Raw genomic sequence first — 15,841 nt, 5'->3', positions numbered from 1 at the left:
TGTGCATTACAGGGAACCTGGGGAATCAAACCACTGTGGTCATTTGACATTGAAGGCAAATGCCTTAACACTAAGCCATTTTCATCAGCCCTCTACATTAATTTTTATACTACCTGTCATACTATATTTTGCAATTATTCTTAGAAAAGCTCCTTATATTACAAATAAAATGTTTTTATTTTATAAATTCTATTTCATGAAGCTATTTCTTCAACTATGGTGATAAGTGATATATACAACTATTTTGAAGTCATACCAATTTAAATGGTTTGGCCACAGAGGAAACCAATACTTGAGATGTTTTTAACTTATTGGAATTAGTCTTTCCTAATTCATTAAAGTCTAATGATAGTAAAAGGATATATGCTATATAGCAAAAAAAAAGCATAAAAATATATGTGCTATATAGCAATTAGTGTATAACAAAACAAAAGTTAAATAGTGAAGAAGTAATGAGAGACATACTGGTCTACCAAAATGCCAAGAAAAAAATTATGATATAAGCCAATTTATTAACAGTGAGGTTACTAGGTACTGTGCATGAAAATAATCTACAAAATATTGAGTTCTATAATTTAGTCATGGCTGATAATTACAATAAGAAAAAAGACAAAAGGCATGCATGGTGGTGCACATCTTTAATCCCAGCACTGGGAAGGCAGAGGTAGGAGGGTCGCCATGAGTTTGACGCCAGCCTGAGACTACATAGTGAATTCCAGGTCAGCCTGAGCAAGAGTGAGACTCTGCTTTGAAAAACCAAAAGAAAGAAAGAAAGAAAGAAAGGAGGGAGGGAGGGAGGGAGGGAGGGAGGGAGGGAGGAAGGAAGGAAGGAAGGAAGGAAGGAAGGAAGGAAGGAAGGAAGGAAGGAAGGAAGGAAGGGAGGAAGGAAAGAAGAGAAAAAGAAAAAAGACAAGACAAACATATAATTTATTAACTAATTATCATTATTTACTCACCAATGCTGCAGTTTAAGATTAAAACTAACTTTTTGCTGTTACCAAAGTTGTATATTTGTACTGTATTAAGTGGTAAACTGCAAATGACCTAAAATATCTCATGTTTAAATACTGTGCTGACATTATCTTCATTATGACTAGCATCTCAAGGACAACATAGAGGAAGGAGTTTATTTTGGTTTGGTTCACTGGTTCAGAGGTGTAAGACCATCATGTTAGAAAAGGCATGGAGTAACAAAGAGGTCCAGGTCATAGTGGCCAGGAATCAGAGAAAGGGACAAAGGAAGGAATCATGGTTGGATATACTCCTGAGAATATGCCACCAGTGACCTACTTCCTATAGCTTATCATCAAAATGGAGACTCTTTGACATGAAGGTGAAGGGTAACTATACCTCTCAAGTTGCTCATGGCAAACATGAGGGCATGGCCCTTCAATTAGCTGAAGGTATGGCATATACACTTTATCAGTTCTTTTAGCTTTTGAAAGTCAATAAGGACTCATGGAGTTTCCTTGATTCGGTGTTCTTAAACCCAGCATAGTTTTTATTTTAATTCTAAAAGGGCTACCTTTTGCATCATTAAAGTTACCTCCTGTGTTTTCTACTCATAGTCCTTATAATGTTTTCCAATAATTTTAATGTTGAAGTAAAAAGAGTAAAAATAAATTGATGACTAGATTAATTCTTGAAATGTAAATATTCCTATAAAATCAGTGTCATACCATGTCATTGCTGTGACAGAATACATCAGGGAAACCATTTAAATGGATCAAGGGTTTATTTTGGCATGTAGTTCCAATCTGTTCTTGTGGAGAAATCAGCTTATAGAGCATGGTGGCCAGAGAGAGGATAGCTATGTTACCTGGATTTCTCCTTTCCTCTTCTGACCAGGGCCCCAACCTATGGGATAGAACAGCCCACATTTAAATCAAAGTTTCCTCTCTTAGTAAATCTTCTCAAGATAAACACCCACAGGCACACCCAGGGAGGTGCTTGCCTAAACTTCTAGATGCATCTCCAGTACAGTCGACATCCAAAAAATAGATGACAATTCCTGCCCAGAGGCTCTATATTCCTGCCTTCCAGCCACTAACCCTCCACCCTAGAAGAGCCATTTTCCTGATGATGAATACCATAGATTAGTTTTACCTACAATTACTTATTTATGTATTTATTTGTTTTTATTTATTGCATGTGTATGGCATGTGTGTGGTATATGCACACGTGTATGCAGATATATATGCTTTATGCACACACATGTCAAGACTAGAAAGAAATGAACTTCAGGTGTGCTCCCCTATTGCTTGTCAACCTTATTTCTTTGAAACAGTGTCTATCCTAATCCTGAAGCTCACCATTTTTCAGAGTTGCTGACAAGTGAGTGCCAGTGATTCCCTTATCTCTACCCCTCTCAGTGGTTCTGGGGTTCCAAGTTTTTGTCACCACACCTGGCTTCTTACATCAGTAGAGGATTGATCTTAGATCTTCACACCAAGCCCTCTTACCCATTAAGTTATCTCCTTAGGACTCTGTCTTTAAACAATTTTATATTTAATGCTTGTGTCCGGCTTCAACATTGTGTGATGAGGTTCAAGATACATTCATATAAGCTGGGTGTGGTGGTGCATGCCTTTAATCCCAGCACTTAGGAGGCAGAGTTAGGAGGATCACTATGAGTTCGAGGCCACCCTGAGACTACACAGTGAATTCCAGGTCAACCTGGGCTAGAGTGAGACCCTACCTTGAAAAACAAAATTGTGTTACTGGCCTCGTGAGATGACTTAATGGTTAAAGGGCTTGCCTGAACAGCCTAAGGAGCCAGGTTTGATTCACCAGTACCTAGGTAGGCTAGATGCATTAGGTGACACGTGCATCTGGAGTTCATATGCAGTGTTTGGACACTCTGACATGGTCATTCTGTCTTTCTATCTGCCTCTTTCTCGCCCAAGTATATAGATTAATAATTTTTAAATGTATTGCTATGATAATTTATGAATAGTGTTTTTACAGACATTTGGGCTCACCTTTATTGGGTATATACGTAGGAGTGAGTTTGCTCTATCACAGGTATGTATATGTTCAGTGTGGTTTACAAAGTCAAATAGTTTCTCCAAGTACTAGTACCAATTATCACTGTCCCAGAAGTGTACGAGAGTTTTCGTTGGTGCACAGCCATGCTAGCACCTAGTATGGTCCCTCTTCATAAATATCAGCCATGCTAGTATTTTTTATGCACTGATATTGAGAATCCAAGCAAAACATTTTTTTAAAATTCCTAATAACTAGTGAAATATTGTATGCTTTGTACTTTTATTAGCCATTCAGATATATTAATAAATCTAATATTCAGTATGTTTACCATTTTTGTATCGTATTGTTTTTCTCTTAATGGTATTTAGTTATTTATCATATATTTATAAATCACAAATGGAATCTATTTTCAGTCAGTGGTATTTTTCTGAGAAGAAATTATTTTTAATGCAAAACAAGCCATTCTTTTTCCATTAAAGCTACTATTTTTTGTGTTCTGATTAAAATTTTTTTCACCAATATGAAGATAGTTTCTTGTTTTCTATGAACCTCTGTATTTGAATGATACTTTATATTTAATTTTGTGCAAATTTTAACAGAAATAGAGAACGAGACATGTTAAGTATACATGAATGTGAATTATATTCGTAATATTACATTTTTATAAGCTGTGTTAGCACAATATAACCAGAATGGAGATCATAAAACATTATATAGTAATTCCAGGATTTCCTTGATAATTCCACTCTAATGAAAATATCCCTGATTCAAGTTAGAAAATCACTTTAAGTACTTGAGTAAAGATAGTTTCATAAAAAGTTATTGCTACACACGACTGCAATATCTAATTATGTCCTTCATATATAATTTTCTTATATATAGAACTGTGAACTTTAAATGTTTTAAATATTCTGAATTAGATTGCAATATAATTCAGCTAAATATGTTATTAAAAGCAGCTGATTCACTACATACAAGAATACACATAATATGTGTACAAACTTTAGTTTTACTAATTTTTAAAAATATTTTTTGTTCATTTTTTATTTATTTATTTGAGAGTGACAGAGAGAAAGACAGATAGAGGGAGAGAGAGAGAATGGGTGCGCCAGGGCTTCCAGCCTCTGCAAACGAACTCCAGACGCCCCCTTGTGCATCTGGCTAAAGTGGGACCTGGGGAACCGAGCCTCGAACCGGGGTCCTTAGGCTTCACAGGCAAGCACTTAACCACTAAGCCATCTCTCCAGCCCAAGTTTTACTAATTTTTAATATATCCAATGTAGATTACTGCTACGTCCACGGCGACCTCGCCTGTGTAGCAAGCAGAAATGCTTCTGCACTGGAAGAGAGCTGAGGACAGAGGGCCAGCACTCCTCGGAGGGATGCCCCCGGTGACCCCTTGGCAGTCAGTTACTGTAAAGGTTCCTGCTGCCCATGAAGTCACGACGACCTAATTGCTGGCGCCAATGCTGTTTCTTTCCTGCTTTCTTCTAGCTGTTTGTCTAAGAACAGCTAATTCAACACTTATTAGTAATCATGCACGCAATCAGAGTACAAGAAACAATCTAAGCATTGAATGTGCCCCTCCTATGATTAGGGCAATGGAGAGAATGTATAACTCTACTAGGAATAAAAAATTAACTCTAGAACAGTTTTTAGATGGTGTAAAGTAAAAACAGCTTATGATGTTTGAGAACGATACTGAGCCTGAGAATATGAAAGTAAAAATGTTGATCGGTAGTGTTCATAAGAAACATGACAGTTCTGCAGAAAAGGAGTTACAAAACTTAGGCATTCCCACCAGGAAACTTCCTGGGGGATATGTTCAGTACTTGATCAAGGGCAGATGGTGGACTCCTAGAGCTGGAATCTACTTAGTTCCACTCCCCTATGAGGGAGGATATGATGAATTGGGTAATAGATGGGTGAATTATGAAGTAAAAAGGAGGCTATGGCATTCTCTTCCATTTATGGGAACGCTTAACAAGGAAACGTAAGCCTTGGTGTTTATACAGTCCTTGGGGTATAAGAAATAAGTAACCTGTTATGCACCTTACACCTAGTTTCTGTTTGTATAATGTTGTGGTCAATGATACAAGGCATCCTTCTTAAAAAATGGGTACAGTTCCTGCCTGATCAACATTACATGTATGCTTACAATAGAACAATACTTAAGATTGTTTAGATTAATGATTTCTGAAATCACTTGTTGGCTTGCTAAGTTTCCCTGTTCAATCTGTATAAAATCTTCATAAAACCTTCAGTAAATTGCAGCAGCATATTCTACCTAGAGTGTGTCTGTCTGTCATTTCCTCGCCGAATCCCGAGTTCTCCTTGAGCCTTCGCCCTTGTTCTCCCTCGGTCCTGATCTCCCCGAGAGTCAGTCCACGGCAGATTACTGTTTCTTAGAGAGAGGGAGGGAGAGAGAGAATTGGTGCACCAGGGTCTCAGCCACCGCTATCCAACTCCAGATGCTGTGCCACCTAGTGGACATGTGTGACCTTGCCCTTGCCTCACCTTTGTGCGTCTGAGTGGAACAGAGTAGAACTTGGGTCCTTTGGCTTTGTACATAAGCGCTAAGCCATCTCTCCAGCCCTAGATTTATTTTTATTATTAGCATGCACAGAATTAGGTTAGAAAACTAAGAGTGAAATTGGGTTTCAAAAAATTTGTTTTTAAACACATGTCCTTCTTTGCCCCATCCTCTTCTCATCTTGTGCTCCTCTCAATAAAGCCTCCTTTCTGCTTTGGTACTACATTTTTGTATTGTACCGTTCTCCATTCTCATCAATCTTTGTTCTTCTCTAGTCCTCTCCTAGCTCAAATTTTAGCTTTAACTTTCTCTCACATCCTCTTCTTTTCTTGCATCCCATGAATAGTTAATATGCACCTATAAGAGAGAACATGCAATCTTTGTCTGCCTCAATTTGGGTTACCTCATTTAGTACTCTTTTCCAGTCCCATCTATTTTTTCCTGAAAATTTTATCTCATTATAGTCAGAATGGCTGCAACCAAAATAGCTTACGTTAACAAATGTTTGGATGGTTGTGAGAATAAAGGAACTCTTATTCACTGCCATGGGTGTGTTAACTGGTGCAACCATTATGGAAATAGGTGGAGATTTATCTAAAAAGCTTAAAAAATGAATTAACATGTGATCCAGTGATATCACATCTCAGGATAAACCTGAAGGACAAAGGACTCTGTATCATACCACAGAAATAATTGCACAGCCATGCTTGTTGCTCTTTTAACCATATCTAGGAAGTGGAATCAACCTAGATGCCCATCCCCTGGTGACTGAATAAAGTGACATTATAATCATGTGAAGTGCTTTGAGTACAATATCAAAGAGTATTTCTTTGGCTTCATGTATTTATTCTTCTGAAAATATTTCAGTTGATAAATGTTCCAGATGCAATAGAGACCCAACATTGTGTTTTGTTTGAAAACATCAACAAGTTTTCTTTTAAAGTGTAATAGAAGTCACAATCATTCACTCCTTTGGGACCTGGGTTTTCTGCTTAATTTAAGAATGAGTGTTGGGCTGGAGAGATGGCTTAGTGGTTAAGCACTTGCCTGTGAAGCCTAAGGACCCTGGTTTGAAGCTTGATTCCCAGGACCCATGTTAGCCAAATGCACAAGGGGCATATGCATCTGGAGTTCATTTGCAGTGGCTGGAGGCCCTGGTGTGCCCATTCTCCCCCTCTCTCTTTCTCTATCTGCCTCTTTCTCTCTCTATCTGTTGCTTTCAAATAAATAAATAAAAATTAAAAAAATTTAAAAAAGAATGAGTGTTTATGAACAACAGTTTATTTATTTTTTTCTTTTTGGTCTTTTTTATGAGACATAGTCGATAGTCGGTGGGGCCTTAGTCACTGCAATCCAAGTCCAGACAGGTGTGCCACCTTGTGCACATGTATGTATCTTTTGTGGGGCCTGTGGAGTTGAACGTGGTCTTTAGTCTTCACAGGCAAGTACTTTAACCACTAAGGCATCTTTACAGTCCATCATATTTGCTTTTAAAGCTGGAAAGGATTAAATCTTCAGCTGAGAGTGTACTTACTGATAAAAGGACCATTGAAAAAATCTTGTGCTTAACTACTGTGTGTAGATATATCAGCCTTAACAAATTTCTGCTATTTGGTCTTAGCAGGAATGTTTAGCTCCCTCATTTTATAGAGGTGTGTGGTAGTTTGAAAAGATGGACCCTAGTATATGCAATGTTTTATTAGTTTGTAGTTTGGATCTGCAGACCACCTGGCTGGAGGAGGTGTCACTGTATAATCCAGCCCTAAGTTGTGGTGGTGGGTTTGAGATTCAAATCTAAAGATATGCAAAGTGCCTAGCTGGAGTTCCTAAAATGTACTGTGCTGTGTGGCCTTTGCCTTTTGGCTTGGGGCTTCTCTCTCCTTGTTTGTGAAAGCAGACCATCTTCTTCTGACATTATGGAACTTCCCATGGATCAGTAAGCTTCAATAAACATCCCTTCCTTCATAACTGTGGCTGGTCTGGAAGTCCATCTCAATGAACCTGAAGCTGTCTGCTACAAGGTGTTATTTCAATTATTTTTTACAACATAATAAAAAATGACATGCAGAATTTAAAAATAATGTCATATTAAATAATACTATGTTTTAGCCTGTAAGAATTTACTTTTAAATTTTATAGACAGTTTACATCCTTCTATGACCTAGATACCAGATATTTTATGCTTAATAGGAAACCTGGATGGTGTCTTGAATTCTCACTTTTAGTTTTTCATCTAACAACATTCCATAGATTGTTACTGTGCTTAGTCATTAAAAACCCGCTAAGTCATTCAATAAGTCCGTCATCTGCGTCCTGGCCCCAACGGTTGTCTTCTCTCCACAACACGATTTCAATAGCCTCTTGTTCTTTCCCTAATCTGTACTAAGTACTGCAGCCAAATTCTTTTCCCACTTCTCCAAGCATAAAGTAGCAACATTGTAGCATTGTTAATCAGGCTGGCTATAAGTTGGTCTTAGAGACCTCTTCTACTTAATGCTGTTGCCACTCACTTCCTTATCACAATCAAGACAGTGCTTTCTCTACCTCTGAGGTAACCATGCCAATTCTGCTTCTTGTTCCAGAATATCTCCCTTCTGGATTTTTCCACTTCACACCTAACCTATCGTCAATACCACAACATTTCAGCAAGACCTGCTGTTACTTCCAACAGACTAAGTTAGGTTCAATAATATCTCGACCATCCCAAGGGCTCTCTTTGCCTTCATTGCACTGGTTAATGAGTGTGGTTACTTATTTTGTATTTCAATTCCTGGTAAAAATCTTGCAAGTACTAAAAGGAAACTTGTTCCAACACTGAAAAATAATTTCTGCTTTATTTCCAGAGTCTAGCATGTTACCATCTTATGGCAGGTTTTTAATACATGGTTTTGAAAAACAGAATAAATGAAGGGATTAGTATACTGGAAAAGCTAAATATCTGATGCTTGAAATTATTTGCTTAATGCGTCAATCCCTTGTTCATACAGATTTTTTTAATTATTTGTGGAGGGTGAGCACATGTGACGTGGCACATGTATGCGGAGGTCCAGAGGACAATGCCAAGGTGCCTTTGTTTTACCTCCTTTGAGTCAGGGACTTTAGCCACAGCAAAGAAAAGACCAGACTGCAAAGGAATGGTCCCCATGCTTCCTATTTCCCTGGTCATGCCTCGCATTGTTATAGACTTGCTGGGATCACAGATGCATGCCCCAGTTTGCATCTGGCTTTACATGGGTGCTGGGGAATTGAACCTGGGCCAGTAGGTTTTGCAAACAAGTGCTTTTAGCCCCTGAGCCTTTTCTCACCCTTGCATTTGTCTTTTTTTTTTTTTTTCATTATTGAAAAGGTGACCAATGTGTTTCAAGCAGCCTATGTCATAGAAAGCACAAAGACACAAAAAGAAAAGTTAGAGTGACAAGAAAGAACTGCTCCAGTGTGGAGGCAAGCAAGCCACGAGGACAGCGATACGCACAGCCTCTGGTGAAGTGCAATGTTGCAAGAAAGGGGCGATTTCAGAACAATGAAAGATTTGAGATATTTTTCCAAGCAAAGAAGGTAGACAAAAGAATTTTATATGAAAAAAAACACACAAAATGCACAAAGAAATATGATCAAGGGAAGGAGACTAATGTTCTCAAAATTGTAAGCAGCCCCATGATCCCAGAATGCGATGGGGAAAAGTGGCCTTTCATATTCACACAATAATTTGACAAGAGAAAATGGAATCTTTTTCCTTATCAGGTCAAGTAGGAAAATTTTGAAAGCATTGTTTATGAAAAGAGGTCAATAAACCACTAGAAAGACAATCAGTGTGTTTCCTGTACCTTTAATATATTGGTTTTCCTAAGCCAGGCTTCACCATCAGAGACCATTCTGATTCTACACCTGAATGCCTCGCCCTTCCCTCTTCTGTATATTTTAATCTTCTTTCACCCTAATTTTGACCTTTTTGATATTGTTTCGTCACTGCAGTATTCTCAGGCTAAAGGGTGTTGTTCTAATCTGTAAGTATATAAATTGGGAATTGGACAGGAAAAATCTTGAGGTAGTTTTGGTAGCTTTAAGTTTACAAATTATTGTTTGCATTATAGATAAGACTGACACCTACAATGCAATAATGGACTAGAAAAATATTGTACACATCTTTTACGATTTTATTAAAATCTGTTGATTTAATCACCATAAGAATTTTATGAAATGATGCTTGTTAGTCTAAAATATAAAATGATAAAGTAGAAATCAAATAAGTAAATGACATTATTAATCCCTGCACTCAGAAAGGCTTTTTTAGCACAGAAAATAACTGTACATATATGTTTTTTAATTTTCTGCTTATTTTTATTTATTTATTTGAGAGTGACAGACAGAGAAAGACACACACACACACACACACACACGCACACACAGAGAGAGAGAGAGAGAGAGAGGGAGAGAGAATGGGCATGCCAGGACCTCCAGCCACTGCAAACGAACTCCAGATGCATGTGCCACCTTGTGAAATTGGCTAATATGGGTCCTGGGGAATCGAGTCTCGAACCAGGGTACTTAGGTTTCACAGGCAAGCGCTTAACCATTAAGCCATCTCTCCAACCCCTATAAGTTATTTTTTTTAAGGTAGCAGTACAAAAATAAATGTTTACATCTCTCTTACTCTTGTAATTTTCCTCAACCTCTCTCTCCCACAAGGTTTACTCACCTCTAAATTCTTATATCATTCAAAGAAAAATAAACTCAGGACTTCGATAAATTATTTGAAAATATAAAAATTCTGTTGTTTGTTTATATCTTCTTTTTGAAATAAAATCTGTAATTCAATTTTTTGGCATTTACTCAATCGTGTCATTAATTTTTCAGGTGTATCACTCATTTATTCACTATGTCCACTAGAATATCAACATTGTTGCCAGCTGTTGCTACTATCAGTGTTGCAGTGAATATAATTCTGAGATATTTTATGTCCTTGTAGCCTTATCTATGGGTTATAAACTAGCATAATTGTTTTATTTGTATTCATTTAATTAATTAAACTGAACATAAGAGGAACATGAGATTCACCAATTGTTTGAATATGTATTTCTAAAGATAGACTTCAAATAGCTTTGCTTTTTGCTCATTCCACCCTTTGTTATCCCCAGTTTCAAAGCATGCCCATGTGACCTTTACAAAGCATGTTATATTTATGGACAATGGTGTTTGAAATATGTTTAGGGCATGTAATGTTTGCATTTTCTATTAATCCATTTCTATGTGGATTTCAAATACATATTAATATTCTTTTTAGGATATAATTAAAGTTTCCATTAAAAATTTAAATTGAAGCTGAGTTGAGTTTTAAAGTACTTTAATAAAATGAATAAAAATTATTCTCAGTCTGACTTTGAGCTATTGAATTTTGGTATCAACTGAGTTAATTCACGGTATTCTTAAAATAAAATGTATCCAAAGCAAAAAAAAAGTAGGCAGAGATATGAGAATTACCATGAGTATGAGGACTGCCTAGAACTACATAGTGAAAAATTAAGATAGTTTATTAAATAGAGCTAGCAAATGTAAAATGGACTTAAGCTAAAATAAATAAGACTCATCAAGAGCGAAATAAAAGAAAATGAAAATATTTCTTTATTTTGTTTTATTTAAAACATGTTATAATGCCTGACAGCTCATGAATATTTCTCTTTCCATGTGGTGGAACTTTAACAACATAGCCAGAACACCATTATCACAGTTAACAGTATTAACAAGTAATGACTTTTTAAACATCAATTTCTCCAAGTAGTCTAGTCATTTCAATTGTATCAAGAATCCAAGATCCACCATGGCTCTTTGGAATTAAAATGACCAAGGAAAATGCTGTAATTTTACTGCATGCCATCCTTATTTGAATCAGGGTCCAGGAGATTTGAATATGCAAAATATTCTAAAGTGTCTCCCCCCATTAAAAAATGAAAATTTAAATGATGATAATAATCATAGTAAATAAAGCCGCACGTGGCATTGAACAGGAAACTGGAGGTAAAAAGAATGGTTTGTGATACTACCTTAGTACAGACAAAGCGAGATGAAGCAACGTGGACCTAAGCCCTTGGACTGTCGGCCTAAGTAGAGTGAATGAGGGCTGGTGGAGGGGTGAAGCTGGGAAGAGTTGTTAAAAATCATCATTTATTTCTATTATTTTCTAAATTAAGTTTTTGTAGATGTAGCTCAGAATATGTAATCTAGAGAAATAGCCAAATGGTTAAGAAATGCCATAGATACAGGTGTTAAGTTTCCTCTAACTCAACATTATACAAGGCCCTACATTATAGCTACTGAGTAAGAAGTGTTGAATAAGTAGAAGAGAAAAAACAAAAGGAGGGTGAATTTTTGAGAGAAGGAATATTTTCCAGTTTAATTAAACAGAAACAATATTAGCTAACTTAGCTTTTACAGTGGAAAAGTAAAATTTGCTGACAAAATAAAGATGGGAAGAAATAAAAACATATCCATGAGCCAAGTGTATTGGCTCACACCTTTAATCTAAGCACTCATGGAGCAGAGGTAGGAGGATCATCATTAGTTCAAGGCCAGCCTGGGACTACATAGTGAATAACAGGTCATCCTGGACAATGTGAGACTACCTCAAAAAAACAAAATAAAACAACAACAAATTCATCATTGTGGAATAAACATGGAAGAGCTAATAGGAGAGTGCATGCTTCTCCCATTTAGTCAATATTTAAGTAATTGAAGTTCCAAGGTAGTTATCATTGGTTTCACAATGAAATAAAAACATTATAGTAGTAAAATTTGTATAGGTCATGTTTACTTATGTACATCAGTTATCTATCACCTATATAATCACCTATATAATCTATATAGCATTGATAGCTATAGTCTAACCCTTATTAGTAGCTATCTACTGTCAATGAATACAGCCTTTGAATAAACTTCCCCTCCTTAGCATATTTTCAATGTGTTAATTTCAAACTCATTTGCTCATTCATGAAAAAATGTAACATTTTAGAGATATCTAGCATGTGACATGTTTTGACACTGTTGAGATATTTAAATCTCATTTCTTATCTCAACATTCTTCATTTATTAACTACAAAAAAGGCAATGATTACTAGACAGAAGACTAATAAAAACATTTCAGTTATTACATCCTATCACTCTATACTTTCTCAATAAAAGTGAAAATAAAATTAAACAATCAGTATTGATCAATCATTTCAGTACATCTGAGCGATATCATTTTTATCTTTATAGAATTTTGACATCTTGACTGATGTATACTGTTTCCTTTGTAAGTCAGATCATACACGTAGACTGGCATAATGTTTAAGGGAAAATAACTAAATGGGGCAATACAAATACATTGTGTTTTCACCAAGATATTTTGTAAAGGGTGTTATTTTTATTTCATTTACTCACAACCAAAGCTACTGAAATAATACAAAACATATTTTCTGCCAGGAAAAAAAAAATATATATTTAAAAAAAATCCTGTGTGGAGTTATTTTGTGCAAAATCATAGAGCAAAATGAATTTAGAAATAAAAGATTCCTTTATAATATATACTGTATTCTCTTGCTTTGTTCTGATTTAAAAAAAAGAGAAACAATCTCTCTCAAGAATGAGGTCTCACGGCCAACACATTTCATTATCTCCTTTGCTCTTACACAATTTTGAAGTATTTCACATTTTGCTTTAAATGCAATATTCTAGGTGAGATTCATCTGGCTGTCCACATGATTGCCATCCAGTCCTATCCAAGCTCTATTTCATTTCCCCCAAAGGTATTGAATTTGAAGGTTGTCTTTTGTAAAAGTTGTGCTCCTCACACAAGTGCAGTAAATGTGAAACTACAAAACTGAAAATTAAAGGAAAGGTATGGTCAAGTAAAAAAGGAAGGATCTGACCTATAAGGGTCAGTGCTGTGGATACTATATTCTACATGAGCATCTTATGCAATGATTACCATGCCTTTGCCGGCAGCCCACCCACTGAGGCCTCATCGTCAAGGAGGAAAGTGTTTCAGGCTCACACTGTTGCTGGCAGGCATCTTGTTGGAGCACAGTTTCAAAGTAAGGACTATAAGGTGAAGGGCCAGATTCCTCTTAGCAAATCTGAGCTTCATTACTGTTCTGTTCTTTGCACATTTTAGTCTCAGTAGTTTCCCATTCTTCTGTGAGCTGTTAAAAATAATCAGTAGCCCAAATAATGCAACTTCATGGCATCTTTTACCCTGAAATGAAAATCTAGCTAATTGGCTAGAATTAGAGATAGGCTTTCATGCCCTCTTGTGGCTGATCATAGAAAGAGCTAAACCCTGTAGCAGTAAGAAATATCTGATATAAAAGCTTTAGCATGAGAATAAAATTTTAAAAAATAGAATTAAAATATGAAAACTCAGTTTAAAATATTATAGAGCTATGAAAAGCTAGTGTTAAAGTTTTTTTAGGAATAATAGAAAAGTAACACACTTATCTTTTTTTTGTTTGTTTTTTGCCTGGCATGGTGTCACATGCCTTTATGAGAAAGAGAACAAGAGAGAGAAGAGACAGAGAGAAAAAATTGGCACAGCCGGTCCTCTAGCCACTGAAATCAAACTCCAGATATGTGCTTCACATTGTGCACATGTGCAAACTTAGACCTTCATCACCTCGTGTGTCTAGCTTCCGTGGGACCTGGAGAGTCGAACATGAGTTCTTATACTTTGCAGGCAACAGCCTGAACTGCTAAGTCATCTCTTGAGCCCAGATTTATCCTTTTAAATTTATTTTCAAAATATTATGATAATCATAGGTTCTGAATCAGTGTTATAATGTTATCATTGACATGGGCCTTTTGGACCATAAGGAATATTTTACAGTGAGTTTCCAAGTTTGCCTGCAAAGTTAGTAATATTCAACAGCCACATTTGGTTCAAAGGAATGCTCTGGAAACTCCATTGCTATTACTATTAACAGTAACTTTTGTTGCTGCAGAAGTTTTAACACAAAGGAGACAATCAGATACTTTTTAAACATTAAATGCAGGCTTTGATATTTATTGAGAGTGTGATCTGGACAGTTTCTAGGAAAACTAACTTGTTTCTACCACCTCAAACCTAATCACTTTCATATAAACAACAAAAATATGTCATGTATGTAGTATTATTAAATTTACATTAAAACATCTTTGTACATTACTTGGAACAAATACTGATTGCTTCAACTCTGACATTCACTGGCTTCTTTGGTAAATTCCATTTGCCAGAGCCTCTGGACTCTTTCTAGCTGTGTATTCTATCCATGGCCTGGTCCATACATGGAATTAATTTTTAAGGACATATCTCAGAATATACAACAAAGAACTCTAAGATGAACTGAATTATTACCTCCTGTCATCTGTTCCTTATTTTCCTAGCCACATTTGAAAACAACACGTCTAAGTAGAAAAACACCTGCAATAGAAATTGAAAGAAAAATAATATTTGGTCTCTATTTTTTTTTATTTTTTTGGTTTTTTGAGGTAGGGTCTCACTCTAGCCCAGGCTGACCTGGAATTCACTATATAGTCTCAGGGTGGCCTCGAACTCACGGCGATCCTCCTACCTCTGCCTCCCAAGTGCTGGGATTAAAGGCGTGCGCCACCACGCCCGGCCCTGGTCTCTATTTTTGATCACAGTCTAATGACCTATAGTCCCAGGACAAGCAAGTACCATTTCTGAGTCAATGTTTACTTATCAGTTAATCCAAGGAAGCTTCAATTTAAGCAGGGAGAGCAGAAGGAACTGTATTGAGATGGTAACTTTTGAAGGAAAAGTAAAAGGAGGCAAGGGAGTGATGCAGGTTTGAGGGTACAGACATACACACACCCACAGGGTCAGGTACAGCATTCCCAGAATGAATGAGTAAAACAGAACATAAAGTGAAAGAAAAAAACAAGAGAGGAACAAATCATATGGGTCTGTTTATAGAGGGTTTTGCCATTTTCTTTCTCTGAGGTGGAATTTCATCTGAGTTTAGTTCAGGGGCAAGATCCTCCTAACATTGTAAAAGGTTACTATTTATATCAAAGGTCATTCTATACCACATATCATCAGATAAGTGCAAATTAAGAGAACAATGAGATAATACCACAAATCTATTAGAGTGGTAAAAATCCAGAACACAGACACGAAAGGCTGACAAGGATGCTGTAGCAACAGGAATTCTCATTTATTGCTGAAAGAAGCAATAGATTTTATAGCCAGTTAGAAGATAACATTTAGTAGTGTCTTAAAAAAGAAACTAACACAATAATTTTGCTTGGCATTTACCCTAGAGATTTAAGCATTTATGTCTGTACAAAAAA

The sequence above is a fragment of the Jaculus jaculus genome, chromosome 5, assembly GCF_020740685.1.
Source record: "Jaculus jaculus isolate mJacJac1 chromosome 5, mJacJac1.mat.Y.cur, whole genome shotgun sequence".
Lineage (NCBI taxonomy): Eukaryota > Metazoa > Chordata > Mammalia > Rodentia > Dipodidae > Jaculus > Jaculus jaculus.
This window is presented reverse-complemented; position numbering follows the sequence as displayed.